Here is a 15,986-nt window from a genome sequence, read left to right on the forward strand (position 1 = left end):
TTGAGTGTAGTAGTGGATCATGTGTTTACATAGACCATTGCCCAACTTGATGGTTTTGAATCATGGAAGCATTTTTTAAAAGTTATCCTTTAGAATTTTTTTTTTAATCATAAAAAATAGCCCCTCATGCTCTACATCTCCCTCCAACACTCTTTCTGCTGTCCTGGAACAATGACTCTGGACTCACTGCCTCTTTTTAAAATATTTTTTATTGATTTTCATTTGTTCTTGTTCCTGTGCAGATGATCCCTAAGTGCCCCTCTATTTACCATGAATACTTTTGTATGATTTTAATATAAACTATCTCAGATGAAAAGTTGCCATCCCTCTATATGAAGTCTCCTCTAGTGCTGCGGTGCCTACCTCACATGAGGATGGGTGATCTGTTGGGTCTTCCTCTCAGGAAATCCATTGCTTAAGAATGGAGCAAATGCCAAAGGCCACCTGACTGCAGCCCTCCCAGCGACCGGCAGGCTGCCCCCTGCGGCTTGCCGCCCCAGGCACACGCTTGGTGCACTAGTGCCTGGAGCTGCCCCTGCTTGTGACACTCTGTTTCAAGGTTCTAAAGATATGGCACTGAGGAATCTTAGGCACAGAACTGAGACATCTTAGGTATGTGGATGAGAAGTCTCAAGGAGTATTTGGGATGAGGTATATAATTAAAAAAATTGTACATGCACTCAGAGTGGGTGATGGTTTAATTTTTGAGTAGTAAATTATCTGACTTGTTGAACTATATGTTCACAAATCATTGTCTCTCTTGTCTTTGTCTTTATAACTATCTGTAATTAGGGGCTGTGAGAAAGGGAAATATCTGAGCCACATCATTAACTCTATTTAGTGTTATAACCTCCATTTTGCATTAGGGCATCCATTCTGTAGTAGGGGCTGAACGCATATCTAGCCTTGCCTTGGGCTGGCCAACCCAGAAGAGATATTTGTTTTTCAACAATGTGTCAATCTGAGAATCCGCCAAGACAACAATCTAAGGCCACTAACTCTCACTGTAACTCAACTAGCAGCCCATTCCCATGGAAAAATGGACACTCTACACAGGGGAACACAGGGGAGGGAAGGGACAAGCATGTTTGTGGAGAACCTGGAAAAAAGCAACAGACTCACAGAACAGGCAACTCAGACTATTGCTTGTTAAGAGTAAAGTGACTGTGGTTAAGAAATTCCTTTGCTAAACCTGTGATCCTTATTTTCCTGTAATGTTGTCCCCTAGGAGGCTTAAATTATAAACCAGAATGCCTACAGCTAGGTGAAACTCTAAGAGAATGTATATTAACAACGAGGGTTTGGGAGGTCTCAGGCACTGGTTTCAGGGACAAGAGTGGTTGGTGTGCAGTCCCACATCCTTAGGAAGGGCGCAGACAAGAGTTTTGTATCTGATAATGTGCTCCAGAGACAGACAGGGTGACTAGACTCTACCCAGTCCAGGGGGCTTAGAAGCACAGTGTGCCCAGCAATTTGGGTCCAGTCACAACAGACTGGTTACCATCCAGCTGGAAGATTGGCCTGGCTTGTAACAGGAACCATTCTAAATGAAAAACTGATCAACGAGAAATAGCACATTTAAAAGGAGAAACTGAAAGTGAACAAATTTTATAAACAAACACCCAAATACCAATTTTTTCTAGGAATTACACTTATTTATAAGCCAGAGGTTTCCTACGATAGGTTTGTGTAGTGAGAGATTCACGCCTACAGATTATCTATAGTGCTTTAGCATCTGTTCCATGGCAATATTTATGATTTGTTATTGTACTGAAAAAATTGCACCTATATTTTTTTGTTTTGAACCCACTCTTTCCTATTTCAAATTCTCTACCTTGGATTTTTAAAAAAATGGCTGAAATTAAACCACACAGACAACTCCCTCCACCTGCTCCAGTGACCACATAATATGGTCACAGAACTGGTAAAGTGTGTGAGGGGTGGTGGAAATGTATCCAATCCTCAATAGAAGATAATATCTGGCTGTCAAGTTCCCCAAACTAATAAAATATCTTCATGGCTATCATCCTTTGTACATGAGCTTTCACATTTGATTTTGCACATGGAAAAGGTATTGATACATTTTCCCAGCTCTACAACTAACACTTGATTCCTTTGGGTAAGTCATAGAGTTTAAAGCCAGAAGGAACCACCAGACCATCTAGCGTGACCTCCTGAATATCACAGGCCACCAACACCTGTATACTAAACCCAGCAACTGAAATTAGACCAAAGTATTACAGCCCCCAGGAGATTAGATTATTATGTGCCACAAAATGAGAATAGGAGGGACCAAAGTGCACAAGTGCCTAGGGTCACCACAATGGCAGGGAAATGATGAAGTGAGATACACCCTGATAATCCTGGCAAATGACCTCACCCATATCCTGAACAGAAAGGTGAAAATCCCCCAAGGTGACTGCCAAAATGACCTGGGGATTCCTTCCTGATCCCCAATATAGCAAGCAGTTAGACCCTGAGCACATGCACAAGAACCAACCAAGCAGCAGAGAGTCACTCAGCTTTTCTGTCTCTCAATTTACCTGCCTCACAGGCTGGCTGTGAAGCTTAACTAATGTTTGTTTACTGCTGTGAGATACTTAGTAGAAAGACCCTACAGAAATACAAACCATTTTTAAGGTAGGTATTTGCTGAGGAATTCATGTATTGCATTAGAGGATAGATATTAAACCGTGGTCTATAGAACCTTTTGTGTTGATCTGCATAGTAATATATTTAGGGAACCAACCAGGAGGGGGAAGGATATTGGGGAAAGATGTGATTAATGAGAGTATCTATCCTATCTATCTGATCTATTATATTTCTAAGGTTCCCATCACCCTAAACCCTAATATTGCAGATTTGTTGCAGCATCACGGCCAGAATATTGTCACAGGATATTCCAATCATTAGCTGGTGAACCATACTACTTGGCCAGTTCATGTGGTTTCAGAATCACAAATACACAGCAGGTTATTGTCATTCACCATGGCGTGTATTGATTCTTTTCTTACATCGTAACACAGGGCAATGCAGGTTTCCCTACGTTCAGAGCCTAGGTTCACCTTCTGAACTCCCCTTGCTTCCTGTTGTTTCCACTTATATGGTCCTAATTACATTGTTAGCCCAATGATTGCCACCCAGGTGCTCACAGTACCCCAACAGAAAGTGTATAACTGACTCCAGCTGGGCTTGCAGCCCTCTTCAGGCTTCAGCAATGTCAGTGATCAGGGTGCTGCTGACAGTGCCCTGTCACGGTCACTTAAGACTGTGCTTTAGTCCGGGGCAAGACAAGCACATGCCTAAATGTTTGCTGAACTTGGACGTAAGTGCTGAACAATAGTTAAAAAATGTCTCTTATAAAATGGCTCACAGAGAATGAAAAACATGGAGAAATATTGACATAGAGTTTGAATAAATGGTTATTCTAATAAATAACCAAAGCGCTTATTGCCCTTAGCTTAGGGGTAGGAAGATGCTTTATTTTTCCTCAGTTTCTCCAGTCCAAGCACATTTTTCCAGCAATGGAGAAATGCACACCATCCATTTGAGAACAGAATCTAGCTCAAAATATGTTACAAACCCAAAGGAAAATTACATCTTTGATCAAATATCTCTTCACATTCTTCATAGGTTATATTGTTAGGAAGGGATGCAGGGATGGGGGAAAAAAGTGAAGGATAGCCCAAAATATATTTTTCTGAAGGATTTTTAAACACAATCGTTATTCTAGATTCACCACAATAGAGTAATTATTACTGCTGAAGTCCCTGCAATTCATTCACAAGCAGGTGCAAATCAAGATACACAAATATAGTCCTAAAGGAAAAATAAAAAAGCACAAAGTAAAGTTTTAAATGGAAATATTTTTAAAAATGCAGACAAATTCCTGATAGAGAATCTGGGAGAGAAATAAATAGTGATTTCCTCTTCAAGAGGAAAAAAATATCTCCTACTATAACGCAAATATGCACAGTATGCAAATAATTAATCTCCCCTCTTAATCACAGTCTGAAGGCTCAATTGGCTGCAGACACACCCAGGGTTCAGAATAATCTTCATGCACCTTGGGCTGTGATAGATGAGAACATGATGCTCCCATGTGAAATTAGGATATCAATGGAGTTGCTCTGAATAACATTTGTGTAACCCAGTGTAGGACTTAGCCTAGAGACGGGGACGAAAGAATCTTCTGGAAAAAACCCGCTACAGCGTATGCTATGTAGGATTGTGCAGACCTCCCACTTGTCACAAGTGGGAGTTCTGTCCCTAATACATACTTCACTTTAATTGGAGTAGGCAGTGGGCCAGATTCTCCGCTGGTACACATTAACACAGCCCCATTGACGTCAATGGAAGCTGAAGATGCTCAGTACATTTGCAAATCAGGCCACTTCTAGTCAACTATCTAACTGTAAGCGCCCAAGCTTCAAAATGTTGGCCTAATATTTTTGCCAAACTTGTAGTGTTACATTTAGTAACTTATTAAGTTTACAGTGATTTCCAATGCATCCGATATATATCTATATGGCTCTTTTAGAAACAGTATGCAGGGGAACTTTGTCTTCCCCTGCTGCCCCACAATCCAATAGAAGAACACTACTATCATAAGAAAAGCTGAACTTAATCATGGCAGTAGTACTTTCTGCACAGCTTTTACATTGCATATCTAGTATAACCTCAAGGTTCCTGGTAACTGGCTTCACAGTCCTCTCATCAGAATAGAATTGCAAGTCTTGCTATACCATTCAGCAAATTATATGAGCTGATCAAAATCACCCTTGCTTTTGTAGAATGCAATTTTATTACATTCTGAGAGACTGAAACCTCAGTTCCACTTAGACACGTAATCAAACTGGCAATTATTTCCTCAGGTTCAACTACAATTGTAAAATAACCTGTATATTTAATCAGCATTACCATGGTAGCTGAAATGATAGCAGTGAATGATGCTACTTAATTGCTGGGGCAGGTTACAATAGTGGGTTGACTCAGAACTACATGTGTCCTGGATCAACACATGCACACACAATAGCAAACTGTGTATGTTTTAAGAAATAAGACTTTTAAAATATTAAATCGGTGGTTTCCAAACATGAACACACAATCCATGATCCTCTATTTAAAATACACCAAAATCAGAAGTACATTTTTCATTAGATCTTTTTAAAATAAAAGCATCCTTTTTTTTTTCTAAAGGAGTTTGTGTTGTTGGTAGGCTGGTTGTTTTTTTGTGGATAAGTTAAATTGAACTTTTTTCAGCTTTTGGTTTTCTATCAAAAAACTGGACCAATTCAGCAAAAAAAAAAAAAAAAAAAAACCAACAACATTTTAAAAGATTATGGAAAATACATAGTATTTTCTAATCAGCTTTGTTCAATAGCCTGAGACAAGAGTGTGCTGTTATCAAGTTAATGTAGGTGTGCAGATAAAAGGTCATTTTCAAACTAGTGGCTTCCATTTTGTTGTGAGGTAAAATTAAAATGCCACACGAATTGTCTCATAAATGGTGTTAGTTTAGATGTGATCTTAAAGCTGGGCTATTGCCATCTTTTCAGCCATGCTGCCCATGTTCTAGTCGTAAATTAGCCAAGCCATTAGTAGGAGGGGTAAATTCTTTGAAAAACAGAATGACTCTTTCTGGGTTATTGTAGGTTGTTAAGTCACAGAATTTCCAGCCTAATGTTGCAGAGTGAAGAAGTTTATATCAGATCAGATTTAGATGAACTTCCCAACTTCTAAATGCTCATCCTAACCAAATCCGTAATCTGAGCCTTTTGTGGTTTGACTAACATTAATATTCTGCTGCTGGATAATGAAATAGAAAATATTTCCAGCCAGTGAATGATCCATATATGTTTGCAAAGACATTGGTGTTTGATGTGTTAATTTCTTATTTCTCAATATCTGCTGGTCATGTGGAATTTTACCAGTACCTAAATCTCCTTTACATAATACTTTCTTATTATTACATTTTAAAATAATACCCCACACATTTGATAGTGAAATAAAATTTCAGACTTTTAAAAAACATATTTTCAATGTAGTAATCTCTGTGGATCACATTCCACACTGACATGCCCTGTGCTGTGTCCAGGAGCGTACACAATGGGAGCCTCTCTCAGCTTTCACATCTCCCCCTTTCCAATAAATGCTGCCCTGTGCCATTTTTCGGTCAGTGTATTGAAAGGAATTGAGGGATTAGATTTATCTAGTATTTTTTGTTTTTTCATAGATTCATATATTCCAAGATCAGAAGGGACCACTGGGATCATCTAGTCTGACCACCTGTATAACACAAGTCATAGAACTTCCCTAAAATAATTCCTGAGTTAGAACGTATCTTTGGGGGGGGGGGGGGGGGAATCAAATCCTAATTTAAAAATTACCAGCGATAGAGAATCCACCACATCCTTCGATAAATTGTCACAATGGCTAATTATCCTCACTGTTAAAAACATATTCCTTACCTTCAGAGGTACTCAGAATTGTCTTTTCAGTAAGTGCAAACGAAAATAGCAGATTAGATGATATTTGGCCAGATTCTCAACATCAAATGTAGGTTTCTTGAGCAGGAACCAAATAATCAATCTTTAAAGGTAAGTTGGAAACAGGATCTCCTTGAAGTAGCTATTAACAATTTCTAGTAGATCAAAGATCTTCAAACCTTGGTCTTCTTGGGCTGCCTAAAATCAATCACTGGAGATGAGTTGCTTTTTTCAAAATTTAAATGAATTTTTTCTATAAAATAACATTGACTTTTTTTGGTAAAATATTTGCTATTTTTCAATCCGCTTATGAGCTGATCTAAATAGATGCTATTTTTTCAACTAGCAGTATTATGCACCCACATTGATAGTGAAGTTTCCAAATAAACAATTTCCATGGACTTCAGACAACTTATAAGTGTTGGAGTAGGCAACAAACTTCAGGCACTGAAGTTTGAACATTTGGATCTGAGGTTTTCATTGCAATTTAGAAATGTGAAATGCACTGTACATTGTTATGTTCACAACATACCCACAGAGAATTTAGATAAAAATAAAAAGTTGTGCTGGAAGGTTTCAACATAACACTCATTTATTTCTTCAGTTTCAGAATGATAATACACTAGAACTCAAAAATAGAGAGGAAGAGAGAAAACAGGCTGCTCCCTAAGGTAGCAAGGCACAACACCTACTGCCTCCTTGCTTAAAGCTGTTTCTTTCCAGACTGGCAGTCTGCTCACTGACTCAGACTGCCTGGCTTCTCTTGGTGCCCCCTCAGCCTACAAGCAGGACCAGGAAATCCCCCACACTTAACGTGGAGCTAGTCATTTTTAAACAGCTTCCAATATACCATATACATGAAATAATTTGTGAAGTGGTATTTTTGGAGAATTTCCTGAGCTATGCTACAACAATGTTTTGAATTGAACAACACACTCTTTGAACTTAAAACTGAAAAGGGAATACAATGAATGAAATCACCTTGTAACTGGGAGCACTTGCTACTCAAATACAAGTCACATAAGAGAATGCAACACTTGTGTAAACACAAATGACTGAAAATATTACTATTAAATGTGACTCATTAGTCACAATTTTGAAAAGCATTTTTCAGGCAAATGATGGGAAAATGAGCTGTGCATCCTGAACGCAGTAGCAGCAGCAGTGGGGAAAGTGGGCATTTTGTCATTGTCTGCAAGGTGAACAAGGACAAAAAAAATAACTAAGTGGCAGATATTTCTACTTTCATAGTTTGGAGCCTGTCTGCTACACCTCTTGTTATCCCATTTTAAACACAGATGGCTTTCCTGTTGTTTTCTCAAGTAGCCTACAATATATTCCATAGCCATTTTTACCATATATTTATAAATATTATGTATATTATCGTAACATCTTGGCTGCAGAGAGATGGTAATGTGCATCTAGAGGCTGTCAGATAACTCCTTAATGACTACACATATCTTACAATAATTAATTAAGTACAAGAAGCTACTACTGGGACTGGAATTAAAGAAGGTTGATACAGCACATCTCTATCTGAGATGCTTCAGACTATAGATGTGCTGAATTATGAACTTTTTAATCAGAATTCTGAAAGTCAGCAAATATCCTATGGATAGAAATATACACTGCTGTTACAATTGCATAAAATTCAGTATATCTTGCATCCAAAGCGAATGTTTTGGAAATAGTAAAGGTACGTACACAAGACAGATTTGCATAAAATGCTGATATTTTACTTGGACATCTCTTTATCAGAAGAGTAAAACTAAAATAGCATTTTAGAAGAGCAGCTGCAGAGTCAAATCTGAAGTAATACTGATGTTTCTGAGTAGAAAATGAAAACGGTAGTCAATAGGGAGGTTGGTCCTGCAGAGGGGAAGATGAGGGATGTGAGATCACAGCGCCGTGATATCATTATCAAAGTAATTGATCATTATCAAAGTAATTGTAAGGTTTTATATATTGCTTTGTTGCTAACAAATAAGGCAAACTAAGCTTCAGGAAGTGGGCAATACAAGCTGATGGGTCAGCAACAAAAATGTGCCCAGCATACATTCTGAGACACTGGGCAGCTGCACATGACACTGTTTCCTTGGATTTTCTTCCTGGCTACCCCTACTCTCAGGTTATCTTAACTGCAATTCATAAACACACTCTAGAGAGTTACTCTACCACTGGTTGGCACACAGCATGGATGAAAATCCTGTAATTGGTTACTCCACACATGGTTAGTATTCACTGGATTTCACTCTTATGCCCTGGCAACACCCTACTTCTGAAGCCCTGTTCCTCCCATCATGCCCACTTTCCCCCAACAAATCCTCATTTTAGTGTGTGCATTGAAGTCTCATGTTGCTGAGCATATTTCATCATGCTCTGTGGATGATTCTCTGCATTTGTTCTGCAAGTTTCAAATTCATAATTCTGAGTATCTACACTGGAAAGCTAATTCTTAGATTTATATTATTCAGAGAGATTACGTTCAGAAGGAAATCAGTAGACCATCTAGTCTGACCTCTCGTGTAACACAGGCAATAGAATTTCATCCAATGACTTCTTTATTGAGCCCAATAACTTGTGTTTGACTAACATATCTTCCAGGAAGGCATCAGTGCTAATCTTAAGACTTCAACAGATGGAGAATCCACCACTTCCCTTGGTAGTTTGTTCCATTGGTTAATCACTTTCAGTGTTAGACTAAATAAAATTCTATTTTTTTGTCTTTAACTTCTAGCCATTGGTTCTTGTCATAGCTTTTTCTGCTAGATTAAAGATCCCTTTAATTCAAGGTGTTTTCTCCTCTTGAATGTATTTCCACACAGCAATCAAGTAATCTCCTGATCTTCTTTTTGATAAACCAGACTGAGCTTCTTAGGTCTCTCACTACAAGGCACTTTTTTCCCAGCCCAAAGATCATTCTTTGTGGTTCTTCTTTGCACCCTCTTTTTATCATTGTTGTTTTTATCTCTCTTGTTATAGCACACAAAGGCCACAATCAGTATCACAGTTCTGCTGTGCTAAGCACTGTACAAACACCCAGGTAGACAGTCTATACTCTGAAGAGTTTACACTCTAACATGAAAGAAGACTGTTTAGCAACTTGTATAACCAGGGGATTTTCATTGCAGAACTTGATTATTCTCAGTAATTCCTGATCATCTGAACGTTGGGTTGTTTCAAAATAAACAAACAAATTAAGGTATCCCTGTCTGCTGAACAACCTATTTGTCATTGGTGGGTTGATTGCTTGTAGGCATCACAATAAAAGTAATCCTAGTTATACTCATCCAATTAGGAAACACATAAGTATGATGTAACATCTCTGTCCAGCTATGACAGCACAGTTTTCAGGCATTGAATATTTGCAACAGAGTGCACGTGAACAAGCTATATATAGAGGATTAGTTAAAGAAATTAGTGAATCACTCTGAATAATGCATAAATTTGAAGAAATTATGATCTGTTCATGGATGGTTCTAGAGCAGGACATAAGGCAAAAATTGTAGACTGCATTATTCATTATAATTTATTCACCAAAACGCTAGTTTACATGCTCAAAAAGATCCAGGTCTTGAAGAGACTTTACACACTGTGTATAGTCCCATTGACTTCAATGTTTTCTTGGAAGGGTGGAAGTTTAAGTCATTTTGCAGTCATGTTCCAGAATCATGTCTGAACAATGAAAGGGGGTTAGGGGTGTTCTCTGAGCCATGAAATGGCTGTTGAAAAGGATTTAGTTCAAACGTTTATAGCATGTAGATGATGAAACGGTCACACTCCCAAGCTCTTCGGTTATAAAGACAGAAAAGTGAAAAAATAAAATACAATTCTAATTAAAATTCTCCTTGATCTAACAAAGTTCCCACCCCCCACCTTAATTTAGGGATTACAAGAAGCATCATATCCAAATGACTGTGTGTGCATCAGATTTCTCTGTGTGTAAAATGGTTTTCATATTAAAATACATTCATTGAAAGCTCAAAAAGCAGAGGCACAGAGGCTATTCCCCATGTACCTTTGTTTAGTGGCTCTACACAACAGATGGAATTTTATGTCATGCAGCATTAGGCTACTGTTAAATTTTAATTTCAATTAATGGTCTTTACACTCTTTCTTTATGCACACCAGGGATATTTTAGGCATTCATTTCCCTTCTAATTAGCTTTTATTGCTGAATTCATTCTGAATCTCTGGAAGTCATTAGATTCTCAAACATTCACAGCTGAATTTACTTACTCTCTAATAAAATTAATTAGTCCTTTACAAAGAAGTAGTCAAAATTTGATCCACCTTTACAGATATAGGAGAGTACTGAGCATTTGGTGGTCCTATAGTATGTCTTTCTTTGACACTGATTTCTATCCTTAGCATTTATGTTAATGTTTCTTGGGTTGATGCTATACCTATCTGACTTAAAATACAGTCCATTTCAAAGACTTTATCTTCTGTGTTACGGCACAGCTTCCGTTACACACTGATTTCTATCAATAAGCTATTATAAGTTATGAGTTCTTAGGAACGCCTTATGTTCACCTCATAATCATATAGAGAGTAAGACCCTAAGGCACAGGTAACTTTCACAGTTTTGGTGGAATTATGTAGGCTGATAAATCATATTAAATACAAAGACACACAATTCATTTGTTTTAAAAACCAAATCAAAACAATAACTACTAGGTAATGCAGAGAAAACAATTGTTCTGTGTCAGCGATTCACTATAAGAAAGGATCCAATTTTGCATGTTAGTACTGACAAGTAATTTCTTTCTTGGAAACCAAAATTTCAACCCTCGAACTTTGTGTAAACAAAGGAACTTTCTTACGCCTAAGGGAAGAAAAAAATGTATTGTACTGCACACCAGAATTATTACTACTTAGATGGCTTTTAACATTTGAATAATTGCTTTTAAAAAGTGCTGGGTAGTTTAGTGGCACAATAGCATTACTCTCTAATTTATCATACTGCTATGACTAGAATAACCATTAAGATACACCCTAAGGGAAGAGGTAATGAAAGATTTCTCTCTTTGAATATGGATTGTAGAGGATTGTTTGTTTCACTATCATTAAGGGTCTATCAGCACTTCAGTTGTAAAAGCCCATTTTCAAAGTATAAAATTGTGTGTGTGTGTGAGGGGGTAATATATATGGATGAAACAAGGCATAAGAGACAGATCCTGGAAAACTTTGCTAAACAACAACTGACTGGAGTGTTGTTTGTTTATTATTATTTTCTGACTTTTGTTTGTTTTGATTTGTGTGTGTGTGTGTGTGTGTGTGTGTGTGTGTGAGGAAGTCATCAGCAACTGACCTAATGTTTTCAATTATAATGGCTTTCATATTTTAACTGTTTATGAATATGCTACAAGTATATGCACATCTCAATATACATATAAAAGGCAAATGTATAATGGGCATAGCAGGTATTATATGTGGTACTGTTATGAGATATATGCAGATAGGATTACTGCTATATTTTTTAGTTATTTTCAATTTATAAAATGCCCTGATCAAATAATAATCGTCCATTATTTGCACAATGACAGCTGAAGGATTCCAATTTCATACAGTAATCCAGCCCCCATCCAAATATCCCTCACGGTCAAAAGCCTGTGTAAATTAATGATTCTTCTAGCAGGCCCAGATCATCAGAATCAGGTTCTATTGGGAAAGAAGGAAGGTAGTGAGTTCTAGAAGCAAGGATCCTTCACACAAAACACCCAGCTACTCCTCCCATTTAAACCCCGAGGTTTTTATGTCAAGATCCTTAGCTGACCTCAAGTGATGCAGTATCACTCCATGAGGTGTTCTATATAGCAGATCACTTGGAGCTTTTTAGGTCAAAAGCAATGTTTTAAATTGCTCCTGAAAACAACTCAGCAGCTAGTGCAGACTATAGAATATTAGGTATCATGCTGTCTACCAAAAGAACAGGAGTTTTTTTTAAATCTATCACTAGGTACTTGAATGGTCCTCATCAGCACAGTATCAGAGAGCTTCCAACAGAATTGAAAAAGGAACCGTAACACACTCTTTCCCTCTCAACCTCTAGGATCGAATGTGCAATGGACTGATTGTTTTCTTTTTCTCTTGTTAGTGGGTATAAATGTGTGTGTAGAGCTTGCTTTGGAAAATCCAGGTTTAAGAAAATGGTTTTTAGTTGTAGATCTGTATGACCTGGGATTAGTGGTAATTTTTGCTAACTTTTTTATGGAAGTGAGTTTTATAATCTCAGTCTCACAAACCTCTGCTACTGTTCTACAATTTTGTTGGTGCAGTAACCATATAGAACATTAACTACAACGAATATCCCAGGCATAAATGGTGAGGCCTTAGGAAATGTAGCTTCTCTTATTTATTTGCCTCTTTCAATTTTCATTTCTGTCTACTCTACCCTTTCAATAGTCCTAAAGCTCCCATTTCAACCTCATAGTGGTTCAAACTAACAGACTTTACAATCATGACATTTTGACGCATAAAGAAAATTTGTCATTGATCCAAAGCTGGAATAGTGAGGGAACAGGAATGGAAACAATTCCACATTTGGTGGAAGAAAGAGAAATCTTGATGTAATGTAGCAGCTTTTAAAATAACTGACTGATTTTCAGTTTTCTGATGAAGCACCCATGCAAGACATTGTAAGCATTCTATAATCTCATTGCATTTGTGCCTTCTTAATTCTAGAGAGAGAGTACATTTTTACAATTCCCTTAAAAGTATGTACAGGAGTGTTTTTTTGCTCCCCTTATTTGTTTATGGGGAACTTTTTTTTAGTTGGCCCAAGAGCAATGGCAGGAGACTTAATTGAGTTTACTTCTCTTTTACATCTCCCTTTTCAGTCTACACACCTACTGGATGCCTCTTTGATTTAAAAAAAAAAGAACAGGAGTACTTGTGGCACCTTAGAGACTAACAAATTTATTTGAGCATAAGCTTTCGTGGGTTACAGACCACTTCATCGGATGCATAGACTGGAACACACAGAAAGAAGAAATCTATACATACAGAGAACATGAAAAGATGGAAGTAGCCATACCAACTGTAAGAGGCCAATCAATTGAGATGAGCTATCATCAGCTGGAGAAAAAAACTTTTGAAGTGATAATCGAGATGATCCATAGAAGGTGTGAGGATAATTAACATGGGGAAATAGATTCAGTTGATATTTTCCCTATAGAATTTTTCATCTGGGGAAAAATTGTTATTATTTTGTGTATGTTTTGGAAAAGATGAATATTAAAAAAATGTTAAATTATTTTATTTTTTCAATGTAACCCTATTATCTGAAGAAAAAATTGCTAGTTGGAAAAATTGTGACCGCTTTTAGTGGGACTCTTTCTATTGAATTTTGGATCAGATACATAGTAAGAAAGGTTCAGAACCCTGAAAATCTCTAATTATAGATAAAGCCTCTTAATAAAGAATAATATTGTAATTCAATATGATAAATTAACTAACAGGTAGCTTAACAGAATGAGATGAATCTAGAAAATTAAGGTGTCAAATCCTGCTTCCTCTTTTCATTGACTGTACTGGGAGGAGTCACATTAGGAAAGGCAAGACAGATTGCAAAGAATACGTTCTTATGTTTCCATATCATTATTTCCAGGCAGTGCTTTATCACAATATTAAAAGATGAGTTTTACATGTATTTATAGGAAATGTTTAAATATGCATGGTCATGAAGCACGGCACAACCTCATTTTATGTTATTCATACTCAGTGAAATCAAATATTTCCCCCCTGATTCAACTTGTTTTAAATAAGAAATGCTGACTAAAACAAAAGAATCATCCAAAAAGAATATTAGAATGAAGGGATAATTTGAAATATTGATGCTAACTGAAAGGCTTTCTTTTTTTCTGAAAAGCTATTATGTGTCTTCATCTGGAGCTTTGTTTTTGTGGGATGGTCTTTGCATAAGCAGTTATGAACAATGGGTGGTACAGATTTTTGAATTTGTCAGATTGGAATTTTAAATAGCTACAAGAAAGCAGGCTGGTCAAATGATATAATAATAAGCCACCTGCTCCAATTAACATACTTAATTACTTTCTATACACACTTTGTATATCTTTTTCCCATGAACCCATTTCTAATGAAGACATTATTACTGCATTTTTTCCCTTTGTTCTACTATTTAAATAAGACCAATCCTGAAATCCTGATTCTGTTTTCACTCATTCCACATTCAGGTAAACTTCCTAAGAAAATAAATGGAAGTCAAAAGCCTTGAAGACTGCTAATCAGTAAACTTTGATTTTTTTTTCTTTAAAGCTGATTCATTCCTTGCTTTTCTGTTTTAAAGTGATGAGTGAACTGTTGCATGAAATTTACAAGCACTTAGCTTTGCAGTAACACGTCTGACAGCAATTCTTGTACTTAACATACTTAATTGTTTCTCTTACCAGTCCCATATAGTCTTTTATCACAGAAACTAATCAGCTGATGCTGTGTGTTTGTGGTGGTGCTTTCAAGCCTTTTTCCTTCTGCAGCTTTTGTTCAGAATTGTTTTATTGTGTCAGTGACTAACCAGGCCTCCTTGGATTGTCATCTTTTATTGCCTGTTCCTGCCAGCTGCAAAAACACTGGCTTCCTTTTTAAATCATGAAATGAATTGTTATAGGACTAGGGAATGGTATGATTTCCTCCACATAGTCCTCCAATCAGAAAATTATAATTTCTGGGATGCATTAGCACAATATACTAGGAAACAGCTGCATAATTTAACTTAATTTTAAGCAATACCTCATTATAGCTCGAAGGTAAATTCAGCAAATTCACATTTAGTTTCTGCTGCTAGTCTTTTTCAGTGTTTGCACTCACTGTTTTTCATCCTCCATTCTCATCCCAAGGTGCTGAAAAGCCATATTTCTAGCAAAAACAAAAAAATAGCTGTCCTTAAGACCGAGCTTTAACTACTAGCTCAAAGTGAGATGGAAGCCTACAATTCAAACACTATAGAAGAATAAACCCCTTTAGATGACCTTGGAAAAGCTTATTGCAAACACACTGAACAAGATCAAAACAGAAACCTGAAAGCTGAGGTCACTTATAGATGGATAGATTTAGAAATGTGTGTATTCTGCAAGTGAGACCAGGCAGAAGGTCTGGAATGGCAAGTTAGATATATACCAACCTATGGTGTGGGGATAGGGAGGTGCAACTTTCTTTGATGATCAGTTTTGAACACAAATACAGCTAGCATGTTTTTTAGCAGCTATATTGCTCAGGGATTTGTTTTAAGCAGCAGGGGAAGAAGAAGCCAGCTGTATACTACACACTGAGGGTGAAATCCTGGTTCCACAGGAATTTTGTCACTGACTTCAGTGGATCCAGCATTTTACCCCTAGCCTCTAACACAGTTATAATAGAGGGTCGGAGCCTACAAACCCAAGTTGCCCATGTGAATAGTCCTAATGAGGCCAACATGAAGTCAGTGTAAGATGTGTAGGCATTTCATTTTGAAGTATGAGTTACTGAACAGAAGAGTCT

Source organism: Chrysemys picta, chromosome 11 (genome assembly GCF_011386835.1).
Source record: "Chrysemys picta bellii isolate R12L10 chromosome 11, ASM1138683v2, whole genome shotgun sequence".
Taxonomy (NCBI): Eukaryota; Metazoa; Chordata; order Testudines; family Emydidae; genus Chrysemys; species Chrysemys picta.